Source organism: Eptatretus burgeri, chromosome 11, assembly GCF_056783735.1.
Source record: "Eptatretus burgeri isolate ZD-2024b chromosome 11, Ebu_testis_v1, whole genome shotgun sequence".
NCBI classification, from domain to species: domain Eukaryota; kingdom Metazoa; phylum Chordata; class Myxini; order Myxiniformes; family Myxinidae; genus Eptatretus; species Eptatretus burgeri.
This window is the reverse complement of record NC_140971.1, coordinates 97,725,331-97,743,609: the sequence shown is the minus strand read 5'-3', so window position 1 is coordinate 97,743,609 and position 18,279 is coordinate 97,725,331. Positions and strand designations below refer to the sequence as shown.

At 42.6% G+C, this 18,279-nt stretch overlaps 1 protein-coding gene and 1 pseudogene across 6 annotated transcripts in view; one reads left to right on the top strand and one right to left on the bottom strand.

Annotated features, from left to right (window-relative positions):
- The window catches only part of LOC147017728 (uncharacterized), a 15,384-nt pseudogene extending 11,051 nt beyond the window's left edge, over positions 1 to 4,333 (top strand). Inside the window, exons 4-5 of the transcript XR_015049770.1 lie at positions 490 to 739; positions 4,182 to 4,333. The product of XR_015049770.1 is annotated as an uncharacterized LOC147017728 (transcript). The remainder of the gene's footprint in view (positions 1 to 489; positions 740 to 4,181) is intronic.
- LOC147017726 (uncharacterized) overlaps positions 1 to 18,279 on the bottom strand; it is a 422,376-nt gene that overhangs the window by 377,372 nt on the left and 26,725 nt on the right. For all 5 annotated transcript variants that reach the window (XR_015049613.1, XR_015049614.1, XR_015049612.1 and 2 more), the window contains exon 2: positions 12,548 to 12,757. The gene's annotated coding sequence lies outside the window, so the exon portion shown is untranslated. The remainder of the gene's footprint in view (positions 1 to 12,547; positions 12,758 to 18,279) is intronic.

Below are 18,279 nucleotides of genomic sequence, written 5' to 3'. Positions count from 1 at the left end.
ACGATCTTGTTTCTCTTATATTCCAGCATTGTTGAACTTTTTGTGAGTGTGTCTTCTGCTCTGGCCTAAAGAAGATATTGTGTGACGTGTTGATTGCATGATGACACAAAACTACCAACAGATCTGTGTCATCGCCAATTAGTACCGTGTCCATTCTTGCAGATGATGCGATAGCTGTTTTGACAATGAGGAGGTCGGTGTCCCCTCTTGCATGGAATACATCACACCCTTCTGCTTGGAGCCTCTGAGACAGCATGTTATTGAATCGCTGCTTGTTCTTCTTGTTACAGAGGAACTCTTCTTTTGTAGTCTGGAGTGCCATTGTGCTTGAGAAGTGTACTTCTGCTCCTACACATCCACCATTCCTCTTTAAATGTGTGCAATCTTTGGGGCTTGGTCCATCCAAATATCCATCAAATACTATTATGGCCTTGCCATATTTGTGTTTGACGTAACTTGTGTACTGCTTGCAGATACTGTCCCACGTAGCTGCTTTTGCCCATGGTATCCGGTGAAGCAAAGCACCTCCCATCTAGAACATATTGCACATCAGTTGGCGGACCAGATGCAGCTGCAATCTCTGATGTCCACAATGCATCTGCAAGGTTAGCTTTGTTGGCTAGCCTCATGAAACCATTTGATTCAAATAGAGCAGGTGGATACGTGCATAGTTCAAAACTGAAGATCTTTGACAAGTCGTCACACCTGGAACCAGCAGCTACCAAATGCTGGAACAGAAGTTGGCCGTCGACGAGAACTTCATCGTCTCGTTTCTTGGCAGTTAGTTTGACATCCATTGTGATGACCTCGTCCTTTGTTCAAATTTGTTCGCTTTTGCAGTGGCATAATGTTTCGGGTTTCAAAGCTGTTATAACAGGAGGAGAATGTGTATGTTTAAAAAGTCAACGAATACGAACATTTTGTATTTCAAAAACCCTAGAGTTTTTAACCATGAAGCGTTTTGTTGCGATTAATACGCTGGCGCACTATTCGAAAATAACATCACGTTAAACCACCCTCCAGGAATTTTTATGGAAAGCCACTTAGCGCATCCTGGAGCTGAATGTTAGGTCTATACGTGTGTAAAGTTTCATCAAGATCGGTTGACTGGTCTAGGAGCTTATTGGTTACAAACAAACAAACAGACAGACAGACAAACAGACTGTAGGACTGCCATTTATGTAGTAGATAGTAGATACGCGGTCATATAAAATAACCAAACAAAGGAAAACGTGATCGCTTGTCCGCTGCTGAGGTTTAAAGTTAAAACCTTCACTGCAAGACAAGGGATGAAACTTGGCACCACGGCGACTGTAACAAAGTATGTAGGCATACACACATTCATAGCAACTGCCGACTGTACATCCTGATCGGGACACGAACTGTCCCACTATCGACTGTAGGGTGCTCGGCAACCGGCTTAAACACTCAAGCAAGCACTCCAATTTAATGGTTGATAAGGAATGGCTGGCTTGGCAAGCAAGAGCATGCCGATTGGCAATGGCACTTTCCCACAAAAAAAACAACTAAATATCACTGATTTCTGAACATTTCTGAACATCATATACCAAATGCATGAAATTGCTCCAAGTTTCTCATTTGAAAATGATACCACTTACTAAAGCGATGTATACAGCAATTTGTGGGCATGGAGACGAGGCATTCGATGATATGAGTGAGGAAAGTGAAGAAAAAAAAAAGATATTGAGTGCTCTAAACTGTTGCGGCCGAATACAGCTTAAGGCGTTGTTGAGCAGGCCGAACAAAATGGTGAATACCCCAGCGAGGTAACCGAGGATGCCCCTGAAGACCCCATTGAGAGAGAGGTGTCCGAGGATGCGCATGATAAAGGACACAATTAATAAGGCCGTTATCTTAAAAGGAGTGTTTTAATTAACTTGAACACCCAATTTTCACCCTGGCACTTCCTTGCCGTTCCCTTTGTATGCATGCAAAGTTTCAGGCTGATAAGTTTCATGATTTTGGAGTTATAGAGGACATGCACACACACACACACACACACACACACACACACACACACACACACACACACACACACACACACACACACACACGCACGCACGCACGCACACGCACGCACGCACGCACGCACGCACACGCACGCACGCACGCACGCACGCACACGCACGCACGCACGCACGCACACGCACACTTATTATTATTATCCCGTTTTGGGATAATAATACTCCGAAATGGGGGCTGATGGATTTGGTCTCGATTTGCGTATGTGAGCGCGAATGCATGCGTGGGCATCAATATCATGTTTTTTTGTGTACATTGTCAATGCTCATATGAGAGCTCACACCCAATGCACAGCAAGGGGGCATGAGGAAAGAGGGGCAGGAGAGGGAAGGACAAAACAGTGGGGAACAGAGACATGAGGAGACCTGTGGAAGGGAGAGGGATGTGGTGGGGAACATGAGGTATACAAGATGGAAAGCAGGAAATTTGAAGGAGGTGGGTTTTGGGTGGATTAACGGGGGAAGAAAAGAACAAGGTTTTGGATGGGGGAAGATAAGAGGTGGTGGTGAACGGCTGTTTTTAAGGCCTGAAGGGAAGAATGGGATTGAAGAGAGTGTGGAGTTTATTCCAAAGGTGGAAAAAACAAGAGGAATAAAAGAGTGAAGGTGAGCAGTGATTCTTGATTTGGTAGTTTTACCAGAAGGGGGTTGCTGGTGGCCCTTGAGCGCCCTGCGGAAATATGGGGGGGGGGAGACACAGAGCAGACAGAGCAGGGGGGGTGAGACCGGATAGGAGACAGTAGAAGACAGAGAGACCACCAACCTGCCTGTGGTGAGAGAGTGAGAGGCCCAAAGGCTCAGCCTCACCGCAGGAGATGCAAACGATGCTAAATGCCTTGGTTTCCACAGCGTGAAGTCGAGAAAGGTGAGAGGCAGGAGCACCAACCCAGAGAGGAGAGCAGTACTCCATCAGGCTGCGGACGAAGATGGAATATCTCGGACATAAATTGACCGATTTTATTCATACTTTGCAAGAAGACAACAAATGATGGTATACATCAGCACATCATTTTTTTTAGGATGCAATGAAATATGGCCGACTTGCAGCCATTTTAGTTGCAAACAAGCTCAAATGAGCTAAGATCCTCGTCCTTTAAATGATGACGTCATAAAAACGAATATGACGTCATTGTGATGTTTCAGGTTTGAGATAAATTATCTGTGCTAATGCCCGGCTTGATTCCCGCCCTCAACCTTTTCTTGTCGAACACGTCCTCAACCATTTCTCAGACATGCATTTACTGATCTTGTTCAAACTTGGTACACAGATAACGAATGATGGCCGACATATGCGTGGCATTTTCTTTCCAAATCAGATCCAAGATGGCTGACTGGTGGCCAATTTGTTACTTAAAGGTCTCCACAACCATTTCTCAGACATGCATGGTCTGGTTTTGTTCAAACATTGCAAAAACACAATGCATGACGGCCCACTCATGCACCTGAAGTTATTTAGCGATCTCATCAAAGATGGCCGACTGGTAGACTGGTGGCCATTTTAGTTGGATGTAAATATGGGCTTGTGCTTTAACTCTGTTCAGCAAAATTACAAAAACAATTGGGGCGATAACATTTTATGTCTTTTTTAACTTGTTATGGATGGGATATACCATCATTATTATTTTTGCCACAGGGGGCAGTATAATATTGCAACCAGGAGAATAAAGTAATTTCAATGCAGAAAATAAACACACACGCCTCTGTATGTTCAGTACGCCGTGCATCTCCACTTGCTACTATCACCCTCATGTTTTTTTAACAGATTGGAAAGTCTGTCACAGGGACAAAGAATTATAAAACACCACAACAAGGTACAGTTAAACAGGCAGGATTGGAAGAAAACATAAACGACACAGTGATGAAAGAAAACAGAAATAAATGACTGATTCTTCTTCGTCACAAGGTTTCCTTCTCGAACCTGTCGAACTCTCAAATGCTTGGTCTGTCAACCTCCTCCCTGCACCAACAGTTCAACGTTCCTCTGTGCCTTAAACAACCATTACTTTCACCCCACCCATGACATCTGCCTCTGTCAATCAAAATTGGGGATTATGAGAAGTCTAGTTCACAGAGGTTGCTTGTACACAACCATCAAATCCCCTTCATGTCCATTAATGGTGTCAAACTGCTCCATATCAGGCTCGGTTAATGCAACGACAGTGGATGGAGTCATCAGCAAAAAGATAAAAGGGATATTCCAGAGAGTGAGTGACAACATTGATGAAGACAAGGAACAGGACTGGGCCCAAGACATGACCGTGGAGCACTCCAGCCTCAACATGTACAGATGATAAAATAATGTCAAAATTTTGTCAAACTTTAGACATGTTTGAACTTGCTTTCATCAAGCATGAACAAAGAAATCAATTCAAAGGTATCTCTTTGTAAAATGTTTTTATCCTATAAAAATAAAATAAATATGATAAAAGAGTGTGTAAGTTGGTTTAAAATCACAGGTTCTGCAGCAAGAAATGTGTGCTACTAACTCAGCCATGAAAAATTAGAGTTCATTATCTGTCAGCTCTCGTTTGAACGTTTTTAGAAATTTGGAATAAAAGAAATATACATCTCCAGGGGTTCAGCGTTAACAACTCTCATTTGGTGAACTGCAAAGCACTTCCTCCAATTTGAGTTCTGCTCCCCCAATGGAAGGCAAATGTGTTTTCCCTGCAGATATAATCTCAATATTAAAAGAGAGAATTCAGCACACATATAACTACTGATTTATCAACTGATTATTATTATTGAACCGATGTTCCAAGTAAGTGAGCAATGTAATTTGTGAACTGATGTTTTAAAATGCAGGAAGAAATGTAATTTAAACTGCACAATTTGCTGCAATGGGAGGGTTTACTGATAAGTTTGTGACTTTAAAGAGAAGTAAAATAATATAACAAAAGCAATCAACAGTTAAAAGGTTGTAAAAAGGCTCAGGTGTTTGACATAGATATGTTGAGAGCAACAATGAAAAATGATATTACTCGATGCAGAGCGCATCACCAGAAATGATCGTTATTTGCAAATACAACACCTATACCAAAACAAAGTCCATAAGAAAGTTAAACAACTCCAACTTATGGCATTAATTGCATTTATAACTTCCTTCGTGTTTATTGGAAATCTAACACTCATACCGAAACATGAAGCACAGAGTGGAGTTGTTTTTTTAACTTGGTGTTGGCTTAGTGGTTAGCTTGGCTGGTTTAGAATCTTAGGGTCCTCAGTTTGAGCCCCGTTGGTGGCTGAATTAACACCAGGTGGGGTTGACTCAGCCTGTCATCCTTCTGAGGTTGACAAAACGAATGCCAATGTATTGGTAGAGGGCACAGCATCAGTCGCACAGCCTCGCTCCCAAGAAACCATAGCTACCCTGGCAGCCAAGCTGCTATACGCAAGAACAGAACTCCAATTTATAGTATTCATTGCATTTATAACTTCATGAGTTATGACATGACATTAATGAGTGTTGTTTCATGATTCGATGTGGTTTTTAAAATCACTTGAAAAGTTATTGGCAAAACACCTTCCGAAAAAGTGTAATTGTTTTACTGGCTTCGGAAAGTGAACTGATAATTAATCAACCATTAAACTCTGAGTTTTAAGACCATAATTCAGTATTTCATAAACCCCAATATTCCTACCTTCTTGTGTTATCGGCTGAAGAAGATTTTTTTTCACACAAATCTTTCACAATTCAAGGAAAGAATTAACAGGACATTGATGATGGCTTGCTGACCAATGTGGAAAGAAATGAGAAGGTGATATTAATCCATCGTCCTCTTTTGCACCATCGAAGGGGAAATGCCTAAAACATCAGTTTCTCCTTGCTTCCCGTGGTGGTTAGTAAACCTCAATCAACATCCTGTTAATTTCATGAATTGTTCAACATCTTCGCCAACTCAGATCGATAATAATGTTCATCAGTAAGATCCGTTCTTCATTCATTCACAAATCGGCTGCAAGGCCTGATGTTCACCTGGTGGTGGCCAATACCTTGCCTTCTTTTCGAATAAGACATCATGGGATCTTCAATGTCCAATTATTAATGCTGGCAGATGGAACCCAAGCTTAACGTCTTAACATTCAAACGTTCAAAGGATGAAACATTCAAGAGAGTGTGATGCAACACTCGGACTATGCAGCATCAATCCTACAGGTTATATTGGGCCGACAATTGAACCTACACAAGTTAGAGCTAAAGGTAAGTGCACTGCCTCTCTGCAATCCTGTCACCCTCTTGGAATAAAATATTATATTTATTTTAAATGTGACAGCAAATGGGTATAACTTCATGATAAAACAGTCGAAGATACATTCACCTGCACAATTAATTTCCTGCGGAATTGTTTGATATCAAAATGACACCTGAAAATTAGTTGTTAAATATTTAATTGACGTGTTTTGTGAAAATCTACACCTGGACATGCTCCTAACAATCTTGATTTTAAAAATTGCTTATGGGCTTGAAATTGACACTGCACTGTAATATCAAATAAAAATAATTTAAACGATAATATATTAATATATAATGTAAAACACACAAAATTAATATATACAGTCAAAGCTCGTTACTATGCCACCCATCGGGACCGAGCAAAAGTGGCATAGTAGCGAGAGTGGCATAGTAGCGAGATTTTGTAAAAACGGCCTTATTTTCTCAAGTTACCCATCTGTACTTAATCTTTAGACAAAATTTATTCCAGCAAGTAAAAGGCACGACTGTTGTATAAGCTAAGCGAACGGAGAACATACACACACTAACAGAGTTCACACACTAACATATGGCATGGTGAGAAATTCACGACACACAAAGCTTTCAAGAATCGTCGGCTGGCGCATCTTCTTTCGGCGGATCTCGTGCATCTCGTTGTCTAGCCGATCGCACGTTTGCATCACACCGGGCTTCCCGCTTCTCTGCTGCATGAACTTCCGGACGGTGCTACAAGCGCGCTGGGCTTCCTCGAACGGAACAATTTCCTCCTCGACAGTTACCTCGTCATCTTCGCTTTCCACCGGCTCCTCACTGCACAGAATCTCCTCCGCAATCTCCTCCAGCGTGAAATACCCGCCAGTCGCGAGGAGCTCGTCGGCTTCGAGAAAGTCAGACAGCTCGATCTCCTCGTTCTCGTGCATCTTTTCCTCGGCAGGCAGAGCTTCCCATATGTCGGGCAGCTCCGCATCCTGTGGCTCAGTTTGGATCTCCTCTTCGATGAACTTGGCCTTCGCGAAACAGTTCCTGATCGTCGACTTGCCGACCTGCTCCCAAGCACACCGGGCGACGTGTAGAGCGTCGAGCAACGTGAACTTGAACTCCTTTCCCTCGTTTATGACCTCAAGCCGGCGGCATAGCAGGAGCTTCTTGTAGTGGCGCTTGAGGTTCTCTATGATTCCCTGATCCATTGGTTGTGAATTGGCTGTCGTGTTGGGTGGGAAGAAGACCAGTTGGATGTTGTTCAGCTCGAGCTAGGGAGGGTGGCCAGAGAAGTTATCAAGACAGACCAGCACTCTGCGTCCCTGCTGGCCGAGTCGTCCGTCCCACGCACGCAACATCTCCTCGAAAAGCTCCGCCGTCATCCACGCCTTTGAGTTTGCCTTGTACTTGACCGGGATCTCTTTGTTCTTGAAGACACGGGGTTTCTTGGAATTGCCAATCACCAGAAGAGGGAACTTCTCGCTGCCGCTCATGTTTCCCCCAACCAGAAGAGTGATCCTTTGCTTGCTTTTCTTTCCTCCAGTACACCGCTCTCCCCTGAAAGCCATGGTCTTGTTCGGAAGCAGCTGCCAGAAGAGTCCAGTCTCGTCCAGGTTGAAGACGTCGTCTGCGGAGAACTGCCCGAGTAAGGGCCGGAGAACCTGTTGTTGCCACTCAAGAAGGGATTGCGAATCCACCGCTCCAGCTTCGCCCTGCACTGTCTTGAACGTGATGCCGTGGCGCTTCTTGAAATTGCCCAACCAACCATCGCTCGCCATGAAGTCTGGGATGTGCATCAGCTCGGCCAGTTTCATCGCCTTCTCCTTGATCAGATCGCCGCTGACAGGCACATTCTGTCCTCTTGATTGCTTCAGCCACATGAGCACTCCCTCATCAAGCTTCGGGTCGTGAGCCTGCATCAACTTCATGCGCTTCGATGGAAATCCAGCTTTGATTGCAGCCTCGATTGCATCCTTCTTGCTGAGAATGCCCTTCACGGTGGTTCTCTTAACTTCGACGCCCCATTTCTTGCTAATCTCCCTGGCTAACTTGGACTGATTCGGCTCCTTCTTCGCGGCATCGATGATCTCCTTCTTCTCCTTCAGCGTAAAGTCGGTTCGCTTGCGTTTCTGAGCTGACATTATGGGCTGAATTTGAAAAAAAATGATGTCACTGTTGTACGTGTGCCTGCGTGTCTGTGTGTGTGCTCGCGCTTTTTTGTGTCTCGTTGTGCGTGTTGTAATTGGCTTGTTGTGGCTGGCATCGGGGAGAAGAATCGCGTGTTTTGACACAGTCTGACTATGCGCGTACGTATTGAGTTATGTTGTGCGCAGCTGGACTGTAGTTCGTCGCTTCGCCTTTGGACGTGAGTGTGATAATCGAGCACTGTGCAATACAGACTTTTTCACGACTCATGCCTTTTAACAGTCACACAGTAGTGGCATGGTAGCGAGAGTAGGGGGTGGCATAGTAAATTTATTTTGTATTGAATTTTGTTGGGACCGAGCAAAAGTGGTATAATAGCGAGAGTGGCATAGAAGCGAGGTGGCATAGTAACGAGCTTTGACTAATGTAAATTAATATATAATGTAAAACATAATATATTTTACTTTATATTAATATATAATGTAAAATAAAATCAATTTGGGAAATCATTATCACATATTTACATGAAAATGTGATTTTTGAACAATCAATAATATTTTTCAAAGGTATTTATTAATACTATTAAAATAGTTCCAATCGTCGTGTTCACACAGGCTCAAAATCATGAATAAAACAAATCCAAGAATAACATCTCATGTGATCCAGCTGGACATGTCGGACCTTTCTCAAGACAACGGAGGATTACATTTCATGTTGTGGGTTTTTACCGCCATTATGTGCTTTTCCATTCTCTTGAACTCGGCAATCATAGTGGCTTGTTTCTTACGGAATTTCGATAAGCCTCTGTTACTCTTCATCACATTGGGTTCACTTACTGATACAGCTTGGGCAATAGTTGGTGTGTCTTATTACCTCGTTACTGTTTTGGCACCGAAAAGAAACATTTCATTTGTACAGTGCTTGGTGGAAATGTTTTTCCTCTACTTCACCTTTATTCAACAATTCCTCAACATTTGGTTGATGTACATTGACCGACACCTTGCTATTTTTTGGCCTTACACATATGTTGCTCAGATTGCAAACAAAATGGGTGCCCTGAAACTCGTGGCTGTTGTTTGGACACTCGGCTTTATACTGAGCATCAGCCATCCTGTAGTCACGACACTAATGATCTTTTGCAAACCCATCGTGGTAATAAAAGATGTAACCTGTATTTTTGGAGTAGTTGCAAGATCTGCATGTGGAAACTATAAAATTCCGATCATAGTTACGGCTTTTGTTTTTTATTCAGTGTGTGGATTAACGGGAATGACTGCAATGTATTCAACCTGGAAAATCATCAGGAAATGCCGTAAATCCACAACCGAGGTTAACCAAAAAGCACTTCACACATGTTTGACACAGCTTTTTGTAACATTAACCAATTTCTTCTCAATGGTTTTCATCAGTGTTTTTAAAAGATTTGTACATCATCCCATGGCTAGCGTTACTTTAGATCTCACAGGAATTGTTGTACCTGCTACTATTGATCCATTAATATTTGGCTTGAGGATTCAAGAAATAAGAACAACCTTCAGTAATTTGTATCATCACCTGGAAGAAAAATTATTCCATAAAGGTTTTAGTTCACGTCATCGAGAATTAACCAAGGGTGATATTACAACTATTCTTTAACTCATCAAGTATATCTTGCAACTCAGGGAATCTTCTCAAATCATATCGGTATCTACGTCACATATCGCTGACTTTTGCTGGAGCAAATATAAATAAACAATTTAATCTGTTCCTAGAAAACAACCCAACACAGAAATAACTTAATTTCAAAGTTCTGTTCATCCTGACTTGTCTTCTTCTCCTTGAAAATACAACAATATGAAAATTTGCCCTTTGTCGTCAAAGATAATGTCAAATTATCTAGGACCATTACTTTGTTTTTCATGTACATAACAGTACAAGCTGCTACACACATAGCAACCACAGGGATAGACAGGTACCAAAGTTGTCCACAATGGCAGAACCGTGGAATGCTCCAATTTAATGCAAAGTAAACAGAGGAATTTTTTTCATGCACTTCACTCCAAAGAAAGCATGCACCTTGAGGAAGATGAAACAAAACACTTTCTGGATTTACTTTTGCCACAAAGCCAATTGTGTTTTCATATGAAATGTTTGACAGTTACTAACTTGTTACTGGTTCGCTCGGCCACCAAAAGTGTATGGGGGTTTTGTTTCATACATGTCTGTCTCTGTCTCTGTCTCTGTCTCTCTCTATGATGAGGATTTCTTCACCATTGAGAATTGGGATACAAAACGTGGTGGCTTCTTGGGCAGACAGCATGGCTTTTCGTATGTGTATATATATATATATATATATATATATATATATATATATACTGCATATTCAACTTTGAGAGATGGGGCCAAATCGATATATAGCAGATCCGGCCTATCATTGGCATACAAAACGTAAACTGTTCATCTGCTTAACATATGAGCTCGACCAAGTATCATTCTGGTTATTTCTGGCACCGAAGGTGGAAGGAGGTTTTGTTTTCACCCATGTCTGTCTGTTTGTTACTTGCAAAAATCGAATATTTTTCAAGTGCTCGTATGTTTGTTGGTCATGGACGTTGTTTGGTACCTGTTTATCCCTAATAGAGTTCATAATAAGTAAGAAGCCTATTGTTTTTGATGTTAAAAGGACAAAAGGTCAACATCGGCCAAAGGTCAGCAACTTTGTCAAATTTCTACAATCATCAATTTTCATCTGATTGACTTAACATTTGAAGAGTATTTGTATTCTATGTCAGTGAATTCAACGACCAATTATTTTCAGTCAAATTTGTTTTTGGAATTTCACAAGTATCGTACTCTGCATGACGTCTTTTTTGTGTGTATGTTTGCTTATTTATGTATGTGCAGGATATCTCAAAAAGTTGTGGATGGATTCAAACGAAACTTATTTTTCAAAGTGATTCTTCACCATTGAGAGATGGGACCAAAAACCACGTTTACTATGATATATCAAAAATGTATTGGGTCTGAAATGTTCCACTGGATCATGCATTGTGTGGCAGAGGTATATGCTCTACCGAGTGCCCTTCTTGTTTATCATGTGCTTATCGGATAGCTCATAGAACCCCCCTTTAATTTGTCTGGTCTGTTTTCGATTCCTGAACAGAACATTTATATTGTCTCCCTGGTGTTTAAATTTATCCAATCTACAAAATTAAAATTAAAGACACAGACATCTCTTAAAGTACAATCGAGGTCTTATGTTGACTATTTCACAGAATGCCACATGTCACATCTCGACTCAACAACTCGACCAAAGAACATGTCACATCTTGACTCAACAACTCGACCCAAGAACATGTCACATCTGTTAGTTTTTCTCAACCTGAGTGGACCAACGACAGGTGCGTCGACCTGTCGTTGGTCCACTCAGGACTGTAGTTTACTATCATTTATAACCTTTACTGTCAAACTTCATCCTGTGGCAAATACTCAACGTGTGTGGCATTTACAATGCAAAGATTATTGTTGTCCACCTGCATGTAATTCCCAACTCATCATGACTGCACATATAATTCAACCAATCAGAGAATCATATCTATATTTGTGAGCAGATAATGACTGATGTGACGTGCTTATTTTGAAATGTCACACACAATGGTGTCAGGGAAGATTAAATTTCCATGAAAATGTTGTTGCTTTGTCAGAAGTGGCCATTATAAATGAATTCAATAAATATTTATGTTTTTACTATTTAATACATTTCAGAAATCTCAGCCTTTCCTGAAAAAATAAACTTCCACTTAAATGCTGAAAAACTGACATTATTTCTTAAGATTTCTTTTCTTGTAACAAATTAGGTCCAGAGAATCTTAATGTACCACTCCAAAGAGGATATCCATTTTAATCAAATCAAATGTAATGAGAAACAGTGATGCATGCAGGACCGTCGCAAGATGGTTTTCGTCTTGAGCGGAGATGGGATGAGTTTGTCGAGATGCATCACATTGTGTGACAATGTCTACTTAAGGCTGGCTTTACAATACGACATTTAAACCAACCAACTCAAGGCAGAATGGTGTGAAAAATATCGAACATTGAAGACATGATGGTTAATACTGTGAACTGCATCCCACAACAAATACAGTACTGTAATAATCGCTAAATGAAGGACTGACATATCCTCACTTACCAAGTTCTCCATTGGGGTCATCAGATGCATTGTGACAGTAGTTTCTGTGAAGTTCCCCAGCATGACTCCCCCAGTGGTCTCATTGAGGAGCACAATGCGAAAGTTTTCCTCCAATTCAGGAATTTCTTCGTCAACAAGAAATACTGGAATGGGGTTCCATGCCTCGCCAGACACGGAAAACATACGAGGAAGAGACGTAGTCATCCTCTCCTGGGTGTAAATGAATGAAGAAAAAGACAACATGGTCAGTTCGGCAATTCATTTCTTTTGGGGTGGAGGGAGGTCCAGGGAGGCTGAAAGGGCATTGCTGACATCAAAACAAACATTTCATTAAACCATTTGGTTTGTCAAAATAATAATACAACACACCACACAATCAAAGGTTTGTAACATGAACTGGATTTTAGGTTTTATCATTTAATTTTATACTTTTACCTGTGCCACCGAAGTTGGATGAAGGTTATGTTTTCACCCATGTCTATCTGTTTGTCTGTCTGTGAACAGGATATCTCAATAATTTGTGGACGAATTTGGACAAAACTTAGTGGATGAGTTGGGTTGGTAACAAGAACAAGCTAATTAGATTTTGGAGGTCTGGATGCAGATCTGGCCTGTCAGTGCGATGCAAAACAAACTGTTCAACCTGGCGGAGGTTTGCGCTCGATCGAGTACTGTTCTCGATATTGCTGTGTTGGGTGGAAATAATTTTAATACACCTGTGATGACATTTTTTTAAGAGTTATTAATTTAGATTTTTACGGTTTAAGGACACAAGGTAGACAATATTTGCGTAATATAAAGTTAAGGTATAGTTCAATACAGATGACTTTGGATGCAGCAGAAAGGAATCCAAAGCTAAAGTGGCACTTGAGGAAATCAAATTCAAACAAAACTAACCTCAACCAGTTCCCATTAATTTCCATTTTAACATGGAAACCACATGCCTTCCTGCATATCATGAACGTGCAAGAGTTTGACTTGGACACACACAATCCGGCTCCACCAAAATGCAGCTCATAGTTCTGGTCAATGAAGACCAAATGGACAATGCCTCCAATTGGCCTGTGGTAGGATGAGCTAATGGAGGGTCACAGTGATTGGTTTCGAGACCCAGCAGGTTCTTAAGGTGCAGGAATCGAGGCATAACAAGCGACTTCCACACCACAGAGGTCAGAGTCAGTAATTTCTGGGGCAGTTTGTCGCCATCTCTCTGAAGTTTTCAATAAGGATGTATATAAATTCAACAGTGCCACAAGTCTATGCATAATCTCAGGACTCATGCACTGAAATTCTGGTTCAATGGCTCACTACCCGAGGTGACGAGGAGGCTCGTAACACTCATGATGAAAAGCATGTGAGATTTGTGAAACCAAATGTTGAAAAATCTGACCTTATTGATGCTGTTGTGCAATGTTATATTTCTATGCATGAAAAAGCGAAGTGGGAGAGGGGAAAACGGTAACAAACTGACAAGTTTGGACACATATAAAAAAGGGAATGAATTATAGAAAAAGAGGAAAGAGAGGAGGGAGAGGAAACACCAGGGTGCGATATGACGGATGCAAGGGGATTTGGGGGAGAGGGAGGAGGGGGATTTCCCTGGGGCTATGATTTGTTTTTTTTATCTCCGGCACTGCACATGAAATTGCCATCCCGGTGGGGGGGAGGGAGGGTTTAGGAATAATTTGCCCCCGGCCCCGGAAAAATGTTTTTATATTAATTGATTGATTTAGTGAAATTTGAACATCTAACAGTTAAAAATGATAAATGTATGCTGCATCCTTTTTAACACGAACTGATTTTAAAAAGCTTGTTCAAAGCACACAAACAGCATAATATTGTTACGGTTGTGGAAATTCACAGAACACCATTCAGGTTTCCCAGAGATCAGTTATGCCGACAAGTGCGTGTTCAGATTAGATTTCCCCACCGATGTCTAAAGGGCAATTATTCGTGTAACCGGGCTGTGATCTTTGAGGTAGTATTATTCTTTTGCTATCTTTATTTTGGAACAACCGCATCTCAACAACCACAACCATTGCTTCAACAACCACAACCACTACTTCAACAACCACAACCGCATCTCAACAACCACGCCATCCCCACCACAGCGCCAACCATGACATCTCCTCAACAAAATCTCCACAAACGAACATCTCCTCACCTTCGTCTCAACAAACGCCACCATCTTTTTGTCTGCAACGGCATCGCGCGGACGAGCGGAATTTCCGCCGACCGACGCGGGGACTCCCTCGTTGGGGCGGGAGCTGATGATTTCTGCCACGTCCGCTTTCCACGGCCAATGATCTCTGCCATGTCCGCTTTCTCCGCATTTCACGATGAGATCAGATCAAAATACCAAAAGGGGTGGAGCCAGTGGGGAGGAGGGGGGGAGTTCGAAGGTGGGGGATCAAACTCACCCCCCCCCTGGACCCCATAAAAGGCGGGGCTGAACCGCCGAGTTTTAGTTCTTGCCTGGAGAGTCGGTCTGGGTTCGCCGAGAAGTCTGTGAGCAGTCTGTCAAGGTTCGAGTCCAGTGAAGGGCAGTCGGGGTCATCGGAGCGCAGCGAAGCCCGGAGCGCAGCCAAGCTGGCAGTACGGTGCCGAACCGTGAGTCAGTGGACACAGCCGGAGAGAAGTCGCCAGCCGGCCCCGAGACGGTCCGAGCAACGCTGAGGAGCAGGCGGGCTTTTAAAAGAGCATCAACTCGTAAAAGGGAGCAAGGCCCGTTCGTTCCTCTGAGGCGTCGTCGGCTAGGCCGATCCACCAGGCCACACGGCGGGGCCTGGACCAAGCGAGCTGCCGTGTTTACGGCGAAACGTTGAGGGTCCCCCAGCGAGTCACCACGAGGGTGGCAGGTAACCAGCACGGCCTCTCGGAGCTCTTGCGGTCTCCACAGCTCCGCAAATATTAAAGGCCTACAGGTCCAGTTCTGCCCTTTCCTTTAATGGGGTTTTCTTTGTATGAAAGTTGTGGCACCGTGTCCGCTAAGTAGAATTGTTATAAGTGTACGTAATAAATAGATACGGCTGTCGGTCTTTGTTTGCTCGTGTCTTGTCCCTACCCCCATTCATTGCATACGTGCTTGAATACCTGCATTGCTTCGTTGACTGCATACGTGTGACAAATAAATGTACTTGTTTGATTGTCACCTGCTCATTGCGTCCTCTTCCTCAATTGAACTGCCATACTTGCGTTCAAAATAAATAGCTGGCTTTTAATAGCCGATAAGATAATCGGGTCCAACGGGGCCTCGCGATAATACACCGCTCGGCAAATCGCAAACGGAGCGAGCTGCTTAAGCGGCTCGTTTCCAAGCAGGTCCCGTTGAGGTGTAAATCCCTGGCATTTCTGTCTACGCGCATACTTAGGTAAATCGACAAGTCGGCGATCGGACCCTGTCGCGCATGGACAGAATAGTTGGCTGATTTACGGTGTGATTAAAAACACACCCGAAGCTGGATTTCGGCGTTGATCCGAAAGCTGCGACTAGGATTGCCCGTCCGGTAGGCGCGTGGCCGCGATTGGTTAAAAGCGCTCATTCACACGCCGAACAGGTGGAAACCATAACAATATCAACAGGACATCTTGGAAAACGTGATTTTAAAAAATGTAATGGAGTTTGGCTTCACTGGATCCGGAGCATGTCGTTCGGCTGTATAAAGTGGATCGGATGAGAATCCACTTATCATCATCTGACAAAAGTGTATGTGACGAAGCACATGAAAATAACCGATGAAATTCTACCACGTCATCATAATTACGTCACTGTATTTCGATCCTACATTTAGAAAGATACCATACTCCATGATATGTAGTGTTTATGGCACATGCAGGAAAAGAAAATGAAGAGAGCAAACATCAATAGAAGCTTTTTTTTAAACAACCAGAGAAGAACCAACTTGAAGATTCACCTGGTGAGTTACCTGCTGAAGAAGAAAAAAAACAAATCACATTTGAATACTGGCTAATGGCGGCAGATTAGTAATCTGTTCAATGTACTGTGTGCTGTCAAGATGCCAAGGGGTGTTCTCGAGCTTGCCAAGCCAGCTGTTCCATATCAACGGTTTCTAATGGAGTGCTTGCTGGAGTGTTTAAGCCACTTGGTGAACACTCTACCAGAAACTTAACACATCACAGATTCATTACATGGGGATGAGGATAAACATCTAGATTCCAGACCATGACTTATTTCGACCATTTTGATAAATTTGTCTGCAGAGGGCAGATTTTGACATGACAAGTGGTAAGTATATGAAGTTGCAAGGCAATTTAGATCTTGGTTGGAATCAAAAGTGTGTTTTTATTTTAATTATTTATTTTCCCAAACGTGGTTAAAAACCCTGGGAAAATTCCTTTGTGGGAGTAGGGAGGGGAAGGGGTGAAGGGAAAGATGAGGGAACAATGCAGGGGAAAGAGTGGGGTGGGAGTCTGGAGGGAGGGGTATGGGTAGGAGGAGGGAAGGGTATGGGTGGGAGGAGGAAGGGTATGGGTGCGAGGAGGGAAGGGTATGGGTGGGAGTCCGGTTGGAGAGGGTGTGGAAGGAGGTAGAGGGAGGGGATGGGAAGAGGCAGGAGTGGGAGGAGAGGTGGGGTGGCATGGGAAAGAAGAAGGGGTGGGAGGAGGGAGAGGAATAGGTGGGGAGGAGGAGGTAATGTGACTTTTGACGTTTGTCTCCATTGTCATGTCGAGCTTGTAAGTTTTGAAAGTCACAAATCTATGTATTACGAAAACTCATCTTGTATGTATGTATGTATGTATGTATGTATGTATGTATGTATGTATGTTCCCAAAACACAGCCAAAACGGTACACGATAGCGCAAAAATTTTAGGCCCATATTACTCATCATGCGCCTGTGGTGAACAGTATCAAGTTTTGTTCAGATCCGGCAACAAAAAAAAATATTTAAAAAAAATCAATTCCCGATTCAGGAAAGAATTATTTCAAAACATCAATTCCCGATTCAGTCAAGTACTCTACGGTAGAACTTGATCAATGCAAACAACCTCAGCAGTATAGTTCGCTGGAGCTATCTTTTTTTATTTTCTTGAAAAGATTTATTTAAAAATCTCAAACATTTAGTCGAGACAAAGAAAGATTTATTTTTAAGCAGAAAATAAACATCGCCGTTTTGATCTAATACTTCCGTGTTCATTAATAAATAAAATTGTGCATAGAAGATTACGCACAATAATTTATTCGACTTTCTTTTCTCCGTTTTTTTCGCATTGACGCGCGTTTTTCGCATCGTAGGGTGTGGATGAAGGTTTGTGAGTGTAGGGTGCGGGGGAAGGTTTGAGAGTGTAGGGTGCAGGAGGTTTGAAAGTGTTGGGTGTGGAGGAAGGTTTGTGTGCATGACAAGGTTTGAGAGGATGGGCAGAGGGGGAAACATTGAGAGAAGCATTGTGGTGTGAGGAGGGATGCAGAAAGGAGGTCATGAAACTGAGTGGGGTGGGGGTGGACACTTATTGTGATTCCAGATTCCCATCTTTGACAAACGGAGAAAAAAAGTCACGAGATGGGAAACATCGCTTGTTGAATGCGTGTAGAAATGCTGCGCTGTATATGCGGGGCATGATTGGTGGAGCGAGTTCTGATAAAACACCTCTGAAAATAATCTTTCTGAAGAAGATAAAGAAGAAGATGAAGAGGAGACATATTCAGGTGTGGAAGGAAAGCAGGTGCAGCATTTCTGAAGGAGGTACAAGCCTATTGTCTGAAATCCATTTT